The sequence below is a fragment of the Nyctereutes procyonoides genome, unplaced genomic scaffold (assembly GCF_905146905.1).
Source record: "Nyctereutes procyonoides isolate TBG_1078 unplaced genomic scaffold, NYPRO_anot_genome, whole genome shotgun sequence".
Taxonomy (NCBI): Eukaryota; Metazoa; Chordata; class Mammalia; order Carnivora; family Canidae; genus Nyctereutes; species Nyctereutes procyonoides.
In genome coordinates, this window is record NW_026575146.1 from 33,847,261 (window position 1) to 33,860,002 (window position 12,742).

Below are 12,742 nucleotides of genomic sequence, written 5' to 3' on the forward strand. Positions count from 1 at the left end.
GAGGAGAGGTTAAGGTAATTAAGGAGAAGGAGAATTAAGGACAGATCCTAGATTTGGGTCTTGAGCAGTTATGTAGCTGGGGTATCACTGACTGTGCTAGGATAGATCGGGAGGCGAGTAGGATTTGGGGGGAGGAAAGGCCAGGGAGTAAAGAATTCCGCTTTAGCCATATTGACCTTGGGGCCTCCTCTAGGCGTGACCTGGACAGCACGGCGGAGAATTGCTCTCTGGCAGCGAGAGCGCGGGTTTTGTGCCTGGCACCCGGAGGGAACGTGGCGTCAGGGACACGTGCCCACAGTGGGGTCTGTGGTGCTGCGAACACCACATGGTTTCTGCCTCGCTGCTCCTTTTCCCAAGGATACGAGGCAAGTCCAGCAGCGGAGCGTGAGGGAGACGGAGGAGCAGCGTCTGCATTTGCAGGACAGGGAGAGGGCACATCCTGTCCACGCGTCCTCGCCCTCTCGGGTCGCCCAGGGCTGGCCGTGAGCTGCGCCCACCGCCTGGGCCCGAGCAGCAGTGGGCCCTGTTCACCCCCAGGTGCCGCCTTCGTGCTGCAGTAGTCACGCCCGTGGGCTCACCCCGTGAGCAGCGGACACTGCATCACTCCTGTGCATCGTGTGGCCTTCGGTTACATCGCAGAAGTCCATGTGTCGGTGCTCCACGCTGGCCGGCCGGCCCATTAGTGATGCGGGCATTCTCTGAAGTCCTGTTTCCTGAGTGTAAAGCAGAGAAAAGTGCCCTTCGCCCTGTTCACTTACTGGATGGCTGGTCATGGAGGAGTCCTTTGACCTCCCATCTTTGAAACAAGGACTACAAAAATCTGACAGAGTGGGTCACACAATTAGGAAAAAGGAAGGATAAAAGGCTCGCGAAATAATAAGCATTCAATATTGTCATTAGACCCTATGCAAGCAGATATCAGGTATTATATTCTGTTGGGGAGAATTGTGAAGCCATAATTGAAATATAACTCAGGAATCTATCCAAAGAAGAAAGTAAATAGAATTTACTCCAATGTAACCAAGTCACGCTTTGTAAAATAACTGAGAACAGCTATATTGAGCTCTCAATATAGATCATTTATCTGTAAAAATGTAAACATATTACCTAAAGGATACAATTCAGAGGTTAAAAATACAGGTGATATTATTTGAAGGTAAAAATCAAGAACATGGATGTGCAGAAGTTATTTTGCTCATATCAAGTCTCCAGGGTTCCCACTCTCCCCCTCTTAAAAGCATACACAGAAGTCTGGGCTGCTCAGAATCATCAGTGTCTGAGATCATCAAAGTCCTATGTCCAGTCTAAGAATCACTGGGGACAGATGGGAGCATCGCAAGAGAGCCAGAGAAGGGATCTCACTTACGCACCCCAAGGAAAGGAAATAGGAAATAAACAGCACCTAAATCAGTATTTGCTTCTTCCAATAGTTTATTCGTGTTACAGACTGTGAATGTACTTCTTAAAAATGTATTGCTTAATGTAATAGTATCTATAAGTATTTCACCAGGAACAGCATTACACATTTTAAATATGTAACGTGAAATATACCATCTTTGATAATTATTTTTATTCACCATATTCTTGCCAACTCTAATTTTATTCAGAAATTTAGTACCCCCTACACTCCAGAATTTGAAATGTTCTTTTAAAAAATTTGCTAGTATGGTTGTCGAAGGACTTTATTACTTTTAATAAATGTAGTATTCTTTATGGTCCCGAAATAAAACAATTCTTTTTATGTAGTCTGCACAAAGAATTGGAAATGATGCATAAAAATACAGCTTTTTAACTTGCAGGGTGGTTTATGCATCTTGGGCTTGCGTATTTTTGTGATCGTGTGCATTTAAAAATCACCATTTGTGTTTCGTATTCCAGCTTTTGACGGTAGTGGAAATTTGGGTGGAAGACCATGGGAACTGTAATGTACACCCTGCACCCAACAGAAAAAAAACACCGCTCTTGTCTGTGCTTCAGTCAGCAGGAGGTTTTCTTTTAGTTTGTTTAGAAGAACCAGATCCTGTCGTCTGCATGGCATACAATAGTTGACAGAAAAATTTTCTTTTGCCCTTTGTAGCTTAAATGCTGAAGGCCTCAAACCTTCTGTCTAGCTGAAGAACTGTTGAAAGTATCATTTATGACAATGGTAACCGCAAAACTAAATAAGATTTTAAATTATTATGTATAACAGGTGCAGAACCATTATCTGACTACCAAATAGAACGAAAAAAAGTCTATGATTCAGATCATACATAAGGGCATTTTAAAAACAGGTATATGATGTAAAGCGCTTTGGAAAATGCTTTGGCCTTATCTCCCGAAGTTAATGTGCACGTACATGCTTTGAGGCTGCGGTCCAGCCTATAGACGTATACCCCAGAGAAGCGTATACACCTGTGCGCCACGTGCACACCCAAGAATGCTCGTGGAAATTAAAGCTAAAGCATGGACCTGACCAGTGACATCAGTATTGGCGTGGTAAGATAGTTTGTGGGATAGTTCTGGAAGGAATACCGGAAAGCAGTGAAAATGAACAAGCAGCTATGATGCCTGACAGCATGAGTGGATCCTCAAAAATATTATTAAGCTAAAGAAACTTGACATAAAAGAATACATACTGCATGATTCTATTTATATAACTCGAAAATAGATACAATTTAACCGTCATGTTAGAAGTCAAGGTAATAGTTACCTTTGGGGAGCTTATAAATAGGAATTGAGAGGGCGGATTTTTGGATATGGAAGATACTCTCTCCAGACCTGGATAATGGTTTTTGTTTATAATAGTATGTTGATGTGAGAATACATTGTATGATAATATATTAATACTTTTATTTATGCTAGGTGAAAATATATAATGATAAATGGATGCCTTTTTTTCTGTATTTTTTTCCTTTTTTTATTTTTTTTTAAATTTTTTCTGTCTTTAATATATACGAAATATGTGGCATATTTAATGTATGTAATTTAACTATTATATTATATATATAATATGTTGGTATTTAACATATACTCATTTTTAAATATTTTAAAAAGCAAAAAATCTCAGGAAATAAAAAAATGCTCTGTTTTCTCTTTACTAGAGATAAATAAATCAATTATGTGCAAGTCATGTATGGAGAATTTATGTATATGTTAAAACTACACTCCATTTAGACTTTCTTACGGATCACAAAACAGAGCTTAATTACATTTTATTTAGTCACTTTAGGAATTAGAAAGGAAACTTATTTTCTTTTCCTGAACAGTCTTCAAGTATATTAACTGTAAGCAAGTTTAACATTATTTCAAGGATTCTATAACTCAAGCCTGTTGAATTTTTCTTGGTTTTCATTAAGTTCAACAATTCATTTCAATTTTAAGTTAGACCATTTTATTTTGCTCTTCGTCTATTGGGTGCACTATGATTTTTATATAATAACTGTTTCTAACATGGCCTCCTACTTAGAAAGTTTCACGCGTAAGAGTACTATTGATTGTAGCAAGTGAGTATGTGTGTAAATCCATAGATTACCCATTACTCAAAAAGTGCATTAAAAAAGATAGAAGACTGGTAAAAACATGTCTGGCACCTGACAGCTGAACTTGGTAATAGAAAGTCTAGCAAAATATTAATGTTTAAATGTATATTGCTTTTTAAAATCTATTTTTCCTAATCCCTTGGGATGCATCATCTAGGAGGATAACGGTGAGCTCAAGAGCTGCCATTTACTAGACGTGTGCCATATGCCAGGCACATATGCCATGGTTGATAATACATTTGCTACCTGTATTTCTAGAAAGAGTTTGTATAAACAAGAATTTTTTTCCCGCCTTAAAATTGATGAAACCAGGGGGGAAAATCAACAATTTAAAAAGCTCTATCCTTTGATGACTATCATCTGAGATATTTAAAGATTCTCTTAAAAAGTTGGCATCGGGGCAGGGGGGAGGATAAAAGCAAATTCAGTTCTTACCTTAGGGCTCCTGGATCTAAATAAATCCACAGAAATACCTAATATTCTGTAACTAGTAGTTTTGTTTCTGGTGGCATCTCTTTCCATTATGCGATTTGAAAATTTTGAGGGGATTTTCCTGTCTACTTTAGTATGGAAAAACATAGATCAAGAATCTTTCTATTTCTCTGTCAAATCTAGTTGCTTTGGAACAAGAATGAAAGAGAGGAGCTGTGTTGGGCTTTTTAAGATGTTTCTGTTACTTCACATTAGATTTGACTATGAAATAATAGTGTCTGAACGAGAGATTTTTCTTTAAGGGAACAAAAATGAAGTATTGTAGAAAAGGACTTATTAAAAGTAAGGACATGAGCTTTTTTACATTGATTTAAGAAGCATATGCAGTAACTTGGGGGGTTGAAAATGTCAGGAAATGAATCTTAAATTACAGTCAAACAAAAAAGTTGAATAGTATTAAGCTTGAAATAAAAAAAATCAAATTTTCCATCTATCCCTAATTCACTCCCAGTCAAGTTCCTTTAGGGTGTCTAACATTAGTATTTTTTAACTACTTCTTCTGGTATTTTAATGATAGGCTTCTATTCGTATTTCTCCATTTGTTAATTTTAGATTCCATCAATTGAAATTCTGCTTTTCTAAATTACAATTTAGTTTTCTTACAAACAATATTCATTGACCATCCTTCTAATATAGTTACATCACAACTTCTTTTTATGCATTTATTTTTTTAAAGGTTTTATTTACTTATTTATTTGAGAGGGAGAGCAAGTGCAACTGAGGGGAGGGGTGGAGGGGGAGGGAGAGAGAAAATCCCAGTCTCCATAACATGGGGCTCGACTTCAGGACCCTGAGATCATGACCTGAGCTGAAACCAAGAGTCGGACCCTTAACTGACTGAGCCACCCACTCACCCCATCATCAGTATTTATGTCTTATCATGTAATGTTCAGTGTTAAATTACCTCCTGTTTTTGTCTTGAGAGCTGTCTATGTCTTGAGAGCTTGTTTTTCATTTATGTTTCCTGAGTTTCTGATTCTTCTTGTCCTTGTACTATTCATCATCATCATATTGTTTTCTCCCCTCCAATGTATTTCAGTATATTATTAAATAGCCACACTTCTTTTGTAGATCTCTTTGCTCAAAGTCCTCTGTGTTTTGCCTGGATTTGGAGTATTGTTCCCTAGGCTTACTGTAGTGTTTTCCTACATTTATTCACACCTGCCTTTTTTTTTTTTTTTTTTTGGCTTATTTTTTCATGTCACTGGAGCACATCCTCAGGTAGTTTCTTAAGAAATGTTTCATGGGCAAGAAACTTTCTGAGCCTTTTTTCTTAAGTTTGAATAATTATATTATTATATAAAATGATAGTCACCTTTACTCTATATGCTTATTCCTTCAAGTTAGGATAATTTTTCTGTGTGTGTTTGTCGATATATTCTTCTATCTCTATTTTATCTTTTTGAAAATCTTGTTTACTAAATTTGGCCTTCTTATATGGATTTATGTCATCTTTCCTCTTCCAATTTTAACCTACTTTTCTTTTGTTGCTTTTTTAGAGGCAATATCTTCACCAATATCTTCCAAAAGTTGTATTAAAACTTTATTTTAGAAATATTTATAAGATTCCTTTTTCTTACATTATTCTTCTTTTTGAATTTCTCCAAGAATACTAATTAGAGGTTTCTTTCTTTTTTAAAAAATGTTATCATCAGTCCTTTGTATAATCTGTTGTCTTCCAGATTTTTCTCTTTAATCTTGATTCTTCTTTTCTATGAGGTATTTTTCACAAAAAAACCTGCATATCTTTTTTCCCTTTAAAAATATTTTATTTATTTATATGAGAGAGAGGAGAAAGCAAGCAAGAGAGCACAAGTAGGGAGAGCCCAGAGACAGATGGGGAGAAGCAGGCTCCCCTTGAGCACACAGCCCGACCCAGGGCTCATCCTAGGACCCTGGGATCATGATCTGAGCCCAAGGCTGGCACTTAACTGACTGGGCCATGCAGGTGCCCCTGAATATCTTTATTCTCTATTAATATTTTACTGTGGACCTAAAATGACCTGATTGAGGAGCTGATTGAAATGATTGAGGAGCTGATAGAGATGATGGAGGGGAATGTGCGGCAAGACAACAGGTGAATTGGGTAGAGAGCCAGCTGGTTTTGCTAGGGCAGTGTCAAATGAAAGGATGTGTAGTTTTTTTCCCCTTTGGGGTCATGTTGTTTCTTTAGAGATGTAACCTCCATACTTTTTCCTGGGGAGAGATGGCTACAAGTATTTGGGGCCACAGATGTTCTTGACCACAGATGGAAGAAGTAGTATTCACCTGTGTAGAAAATTTTTCATTCTTTTTGTTGAATTATGTCTCTTAATGGAATCACATTTTATGAAAAAAACTTTGATTTCACATTAGTGATCCATTGAAGAAAACATCACAATTTTTAGTTCCCCAGTAATTTTATGAAGTTTTGCCTTTTTGGATTTGTATTTCTTTCAGTGGAGAGTAGACTTAAATCGCAGGGTTTGGGAAATATCCATTTTCAAAATCATAGTCCATTTGATTATGTAGAGGCCTGGTGCTGAACTGCAGTATCTCACGTACTGGGCAAAATGTTGAATTGTTTGGCACTTTATATTACTTATTTATTCCAAAATATTTCAACCTTTTTTAAAGATTTTATTTATTTATTCATGATAGACACACAGAGAGGCAGAGACACAGGCAGAGGGAGAAGCAGGCTCCATGCAGGGAGCCTGACGGGGGACTCGATCCCAGGTCCCCAGGATCACACCTTGAGCTGAAGGCAGACACTCAACTGCTGAGCCACCCAGGCGGCCCCAAAATGTTTCATCTTTGAATTGACTACTCTTCTTTTTTTTTAATTTATTTATGATAGTCACAGAGAGAGAGAGAGAGAGAGAGAGAGAGAGAGAGAGGCAGAGACACAGGCAGAGGGAGAAGCAGGCTCCATGCACCGGGAGCCCGACGTGGGATTCGATCCCGGATCTCCAGGATCGCGCCCTGGGCCAAAGGCAGTCGCCAAACCGCCGCGCCACCCAGGGATCCCAATTGACTACTCTTCTATGTCAACTCTTCTTTGTACAGAAAAGTTAAAATGATTTTGGAAAGGCAAATTATTCACATGCTGAAATCACATTGTCATTGATTCCAAGTAGATTATAGGCCGGTAGAGTTAGGTATATGCTTTATGTAACAAAGCTTATTTCTTAAAATTATACAGAGAGTACACGGAATTCTGGAAATAAAAATGTGTAAGTGCCGAAAAGCTCTCTTCTGTTATTTTTTCCTCCACTTGCTACAAATACACATATAGGTATATATAGTGTAGTCCGTTCTGTACCCAGAAGAATTAGCAGCAGCTTTGGAGAAAAAAGGTAAGAGGAAGAATGCCCTGAGCATCCCTTTGAATAGCTCAGGCAAGAACAGGTGTTATTATCCCAGGAGGAAACTGTAAGTGACTTTTTTGTAATTGGAAGTGTGTCCTGCCCTGATAAGAACTTGTGGATAAGGAAACAAGAGACTAGTAAATAGCCAAAGGGAAGAAATAAAAGCTTGCTGTGTTCCTCCACTTAAATATATGTCATTTCTGTAGGGACTGCAGGTTTTACAAAGGGGTGAGGACTAATTTGGGATGCTTCTTACCTCTGTTTCCAAAAGAAAAACTTTCTTCTAGAATGTGTTTTTAAGTAGGCCATGGACCAAAAATAGGCCATAAGGCATGCCAGGCAGCTTTATGAACTTTAAGGTTCTAGGAAATTTCACCCATTGTAGAGTTCTTCGGTGCTTTAAACAGTTTTAGAAAGGAAACAGCAGTAAAAGTTAACCATGCTAGTGGAAATCTTTCCTCCAAGATATCACTGGGCAGTAGAGCCTAAGTAGTGCTGCCGTTGTTTTGTTGGCTGGATGCTTTGTTCCGGGTATTTTCTTCTTGATTTTTAGTATGTAAGCGAAATTTTGTGAGGCTGACAAAAGAAAATAAAGTAAGCTTTCATGAGGCTATAAGATAACATCATACATTTTTGAGGTTTTTAAAGTCGAGATTCTATTTTGTTTTACTTAAAAGGAATGTTATAGTGTAGCACATTTTTTGCTTATTCTACGGTTTGCCTATTCAAGAAACTCAGAAGAAATTCTGTCCATTGACAAGCTCTCATTGTGTATTCATCACCATGCTAAACCCTCATTTACTCTAAAATTAAGTGTTCAATGATATGTGTGTTATAAATTCATTCTCAGTTGCAAAATTTTCTTGGTGCCTAAGAAATTGAACTTTAATCACTTAGCCAGAGTTGAGCAAAAATAGGACTTTGACATACGTTGTCAGCATGTTCTCAGATTTTGATAAATGTGGGCAAAATCAATAGATAGATACATGAGGAGTGCCCGAGTAAAATCATCAAACTTCAGAAGCTTTTCTTAACAGCTGTAGTCTTTTCCTTTGAATAATAAGAGAAAACAGTTTTGATAACCAGAAAGCACCAACCCAACTCTCTATTCAATGAGGACTTCTTTGTGGGAGGCAAAATAATAACAAAATAAATATGATCACTAACTTTAAAATTCTGTTGTACTTAAAGGTAATGTAGGTCCTTAAAAGTATTTAGTGCTTCTAGTTTGGATACGTGGGAACGCCGCATCTGCATTCCAGTATAGATCGGCGCTTTGGATCTGAATGTCTCCCATAATTAGATCCTTTTCCATCCACTTTCTTCTCTCCTAGTTATACTTTTAACACATCACCCAATCAACTTTCCTTTCATAATTACCCTTTGCTTAATTCTTTCCCTTTTTAAAGATAAAACAACTAAAAATATATACCCTACTGTCTTTTGCAATCATGACCATTCCTGCTGCCTCGTATCCATTCTCTCCTCAACTGGTGACAATTTGCCTTTAGTTTCTATGTCTCGGACTCTTTCCCATTGGCTTCTGAGATGACATTTACTTTGAATTCTCTTCTGCCCTCCGCAGTTGATCCTCGTGGGTAACCTTCATAGGTTCCCCTTTGTAGTTCTTACATACTGAAGTTCTTCTGAATTCTGTACTTTTGCTTCCTTTCAGTTCGTAGACTTTCCCTGTGCACCTGCAAACACTTCCTTAGCATCCATTCCACGCGTACGTTGGAGATTCCTGGGTGTAGACCTTCAATCTGATCTGTTGCTCTTTCCACATTCCATACCTGAGTGCCAGCAAAAAGCCCCCGAGATCATCCTTGGATCTTCTTTCTCTTTTACTCCCACGTATAATGAATCCCAAATCTCATTGATTTTACCTTCTCATATTTCTTAATTTGTTCATCTTTTCTCCATACCTATGGGCAGAACTCTTCAGCCATGGTTCTATCTTGCTTGCGTTGCTAGGTTTGCTCTCTTGTCCCTAGTTTTGCCAACCTCATTTAGTCACTCCTTTAATCTCCTTCTCCTTTAACATTTATCATATTGTTGTATTTGTGTCAGTTTGTACTATGTGTTTGATTTTACTTGTTCACTTACAAGTCATGGACTTTGTTATTATTAGCTCATTAGATACCCATTCCATATCAGTATTATTTTTGTTCTTATCATTATTCATTCTTATCATAGTACTTGATATAAATGCTTTACACACACACACACACACACACACACACACACACGGTGAACAAGTACATGAACAAATACAGTCTGACTGCTCCAAAGCTAAATGATAATGACCAAATGAGTGGTGGGGGCATGGATGAGACCTACACATTGAGTTTGGAAGGGTCTTTTAGCAGATCCTGTAGCACCAGTCTGGGAGAAGTTCTCCATCTCTTCTTTGCATTTATAAAGTCAATCTGTTTGAAAAGCAAGGTAATTCAGAAATTTAATATAGAAATTAAATATAACCTCAGTGTTGGATCTACTAACAAACTATATTATATAGTGAGCCCATGAGATAAATATGTTAAATGATGCATAAAAAAACATTTAGGAAGCATGATAAATTATTTCTCAATTTCTAGAGAAAATATAGAATGCCAAAGGCATTCTACTAAATTATTGCATAGCTATAGACTTATTAGCTATAGACTTGATAGCTTATTGCATAGCTATCAAGACATATTATGTCTTGATAGAAATGATATATCCAAATATATTTCCATTTTTTAATTAAGGAGAAGCGTGCTTAAAATCCATCAAAATAAAGTCAAGGGCCATGGTGAATACTTTCTCCCAAAAGGTTAAAAATTAATTTAGAGCTGAATAGTCTTGGAATTCACAATATATAGAGATAAGTACTGCAATGACAGCAGCTCCCCATTATACACAGTAAGGGTCTGTATCTGAGTGATTCTGTTGAGGAGTCTGTTTTGAATCATTGGGAAAAGAGAGTCTTGAGGTATTATAAAATGTGAAAAATAAATGAAATGTGCACCTCTGATATTTTTATATAAAATAGATTTTTCCTTTCCATTTACAAAAGTCATCTTTTTCTTACTCCTGGATTGCTTATTTATCTGCATTGAGTAAATTTCTGAGAAAAGTACAAATATTCACATACATTGTTTTACATTTAAAAGAGTACGTATTCAAACTTACTACTACTTATAAATATAGAAGCTTAAATCACGAATTTTGTTTTTGTTAAGGATTATTTTTAAATAGTGACCTGAAAACATTATTGTTCTTTCTTAAAGGTGGAGATACCACATTTGCTCTAATATAGCTATGATTACTTTTCCCATCAGTAGCTTTGTTAGTAGGTCAAGGAGAAATCCTATCTAACAAGAAGAGTCCATGGAGAAAAGAGACTAACCATATCAGAATTGAAATTAAATTGAAAAAATTTAAATCAGGGAAGCCATTTTTTCTTCTTTTTGGTATGATGTGCAAATTCATGCATTTTAAATGGGAAATGGGACATTTCATAGCCGCTGAACAGCAGTGATGTGAGCTCTGTGGTCAGGGTAGATGCAGGGTACAATATACCTGTGGCAGCTTTTGCTCATCTAAGGAAATTACATTTAAAACATTCTGACTACCTTATAGAGCCACAAGAAACTTTACAGTGATTTCTTCTTAGTGAAACGAAGTACTTGCTCTTTTTCGGCTCAGAATCATTTTCCAGTCTTGCTACACTTAACAGGCAGTGCAGATTCAGTCATAGAAATGTATTTGCTGTGCACACACCTGCACACACACACACACACACACACACGCAAAATTTTACTGATGCCCATGTACATCTTTGTGTGCTACCCATCAACTAGAACCTGTGCTTTAATTTGAATATTAATTTACCTCAATAACAACATGCTCTTCATTCTTTCTATATTTGTGTTCAGGATTTCATGTTATTATGCTGTGGAGTAGAATGATAGGTTATGTGAACTTGAAATCACAATATCTGTGATCTTTCAATGATGCAGAGTGAAATAGGGACCTTGACCAGATAGAAGACGTATTTATGGTAATTAAATGCATTCATGTCGTATTAACTAAATTTGTTGAATATTGATTTCCTTGTTAAATCATATAACACTTAACACAAATACATTATCAAGTTGCAAGTAGTACAGTGGTAAAGTATTTCGCATTAAGACAGTTGCATAAATGTGCTCTAAAGTTGAGTCTAACAGCAAGGATGAGTGTAGCAGCCACATATTTAGAAACTAACTCCAAGAATAGAGCTGTTTACAAGCAATTAGTATATGTGTGCTTTGTTAGAGAAAGGAGAATTTATTGAGAGTGGGGATGCATTAACTCTTTCAGACATAAGGATTCTATTTCCCAAAAAGCTCCATTCATGTAGACAACACTTTAAGTCAGTTTTTAGCTTCCAGCTGTTTTCTGTTGTTGGAAAGTGAAACACTAGGGTTTGAAATGGTTCTGGGGACACAGCCTTTCCTGTCAGGGATTTTAGCAGATGCTGATATAATTTAATATTCGTGGGAGACAGAGCAAATATAGAATAGCATCAAATTGATTTTTCAGAGTTTTCAAGCCAGATGTCCCTTGGCATTTACATGGAAGAAGTCTACTCTGTACCACGTCGCATATTTTCGTGTTCAACTTCTCAGCCCTAGTATCTAGTCATTGGTGTTTTGACAGCCATCTGCCTAGGTCTTCCTTTCTCTATTCAGCCATAGCTAACACTGAACATTTTTTCAAAAAGGAAAATTCCAGGTAGTTTGGATAATAAGAGAACAGAAAAACTAGAACTTGGTGTTAAAAATGAGAAGCAATGATTTTGTTTAGTAATAACTCCTGTATTGAAGGAGAACATCTTGTAGCTGTGCAAAATAAATAAGCACTTTGGAAACAGATGCCCTAATTCTTATTAGCTGTGTTTATTTTAATTCTGTACAAGGCTGTAGCTAGACACTGACGAAGTTAGAGAAATGAGTAACTCCAGAGTGATTAGCCCAAGGCTGGCCTCCTCTTGTGCATAACAAGCCTCTGTAAATATTTGCTGAATGAAAGAAAAATTAATATGTTAGAATTCATATATGATGGTTTGTGGAAAGTTTTGCCCAATAGCTGATAGGTTTTACTATGTGGAGTTGTACATACACACACATGTGTGCGTGTGATATGTATGTTTATATAGTGCAAGTGATTGGAAGAGTTTGATGGGAACTTCTGAGCATTGACTGTGTACTTTTGAGCCCTCATGCTAGGCATTCTGGATATTCAAAACTCATATGAAATATTTTGCTCTAATGTTATGAGTATATCGACATCAAGCAAAGAAAATAAAGAATATTCTTTGAAATGATAGATGTATGTATAAATTAACTGGTA

At 36.9% G+C, this 12,742-nt stretch overlaps 1 protein-coding gene across 1 annotated transcript in view; it reads left to right on the forward strand.

Moving 5' to 3' along the window:
• The window catches only part of LAMA2 (laminin subunit alpha 2), a 586,660-nt gene that overhangs the window by 101,308 nt on the left and 472,610 nt on the right, over window positions 1-12,742 (forward strand). The gene's annotated exons all lie outside the window — the stretch shown is intronic.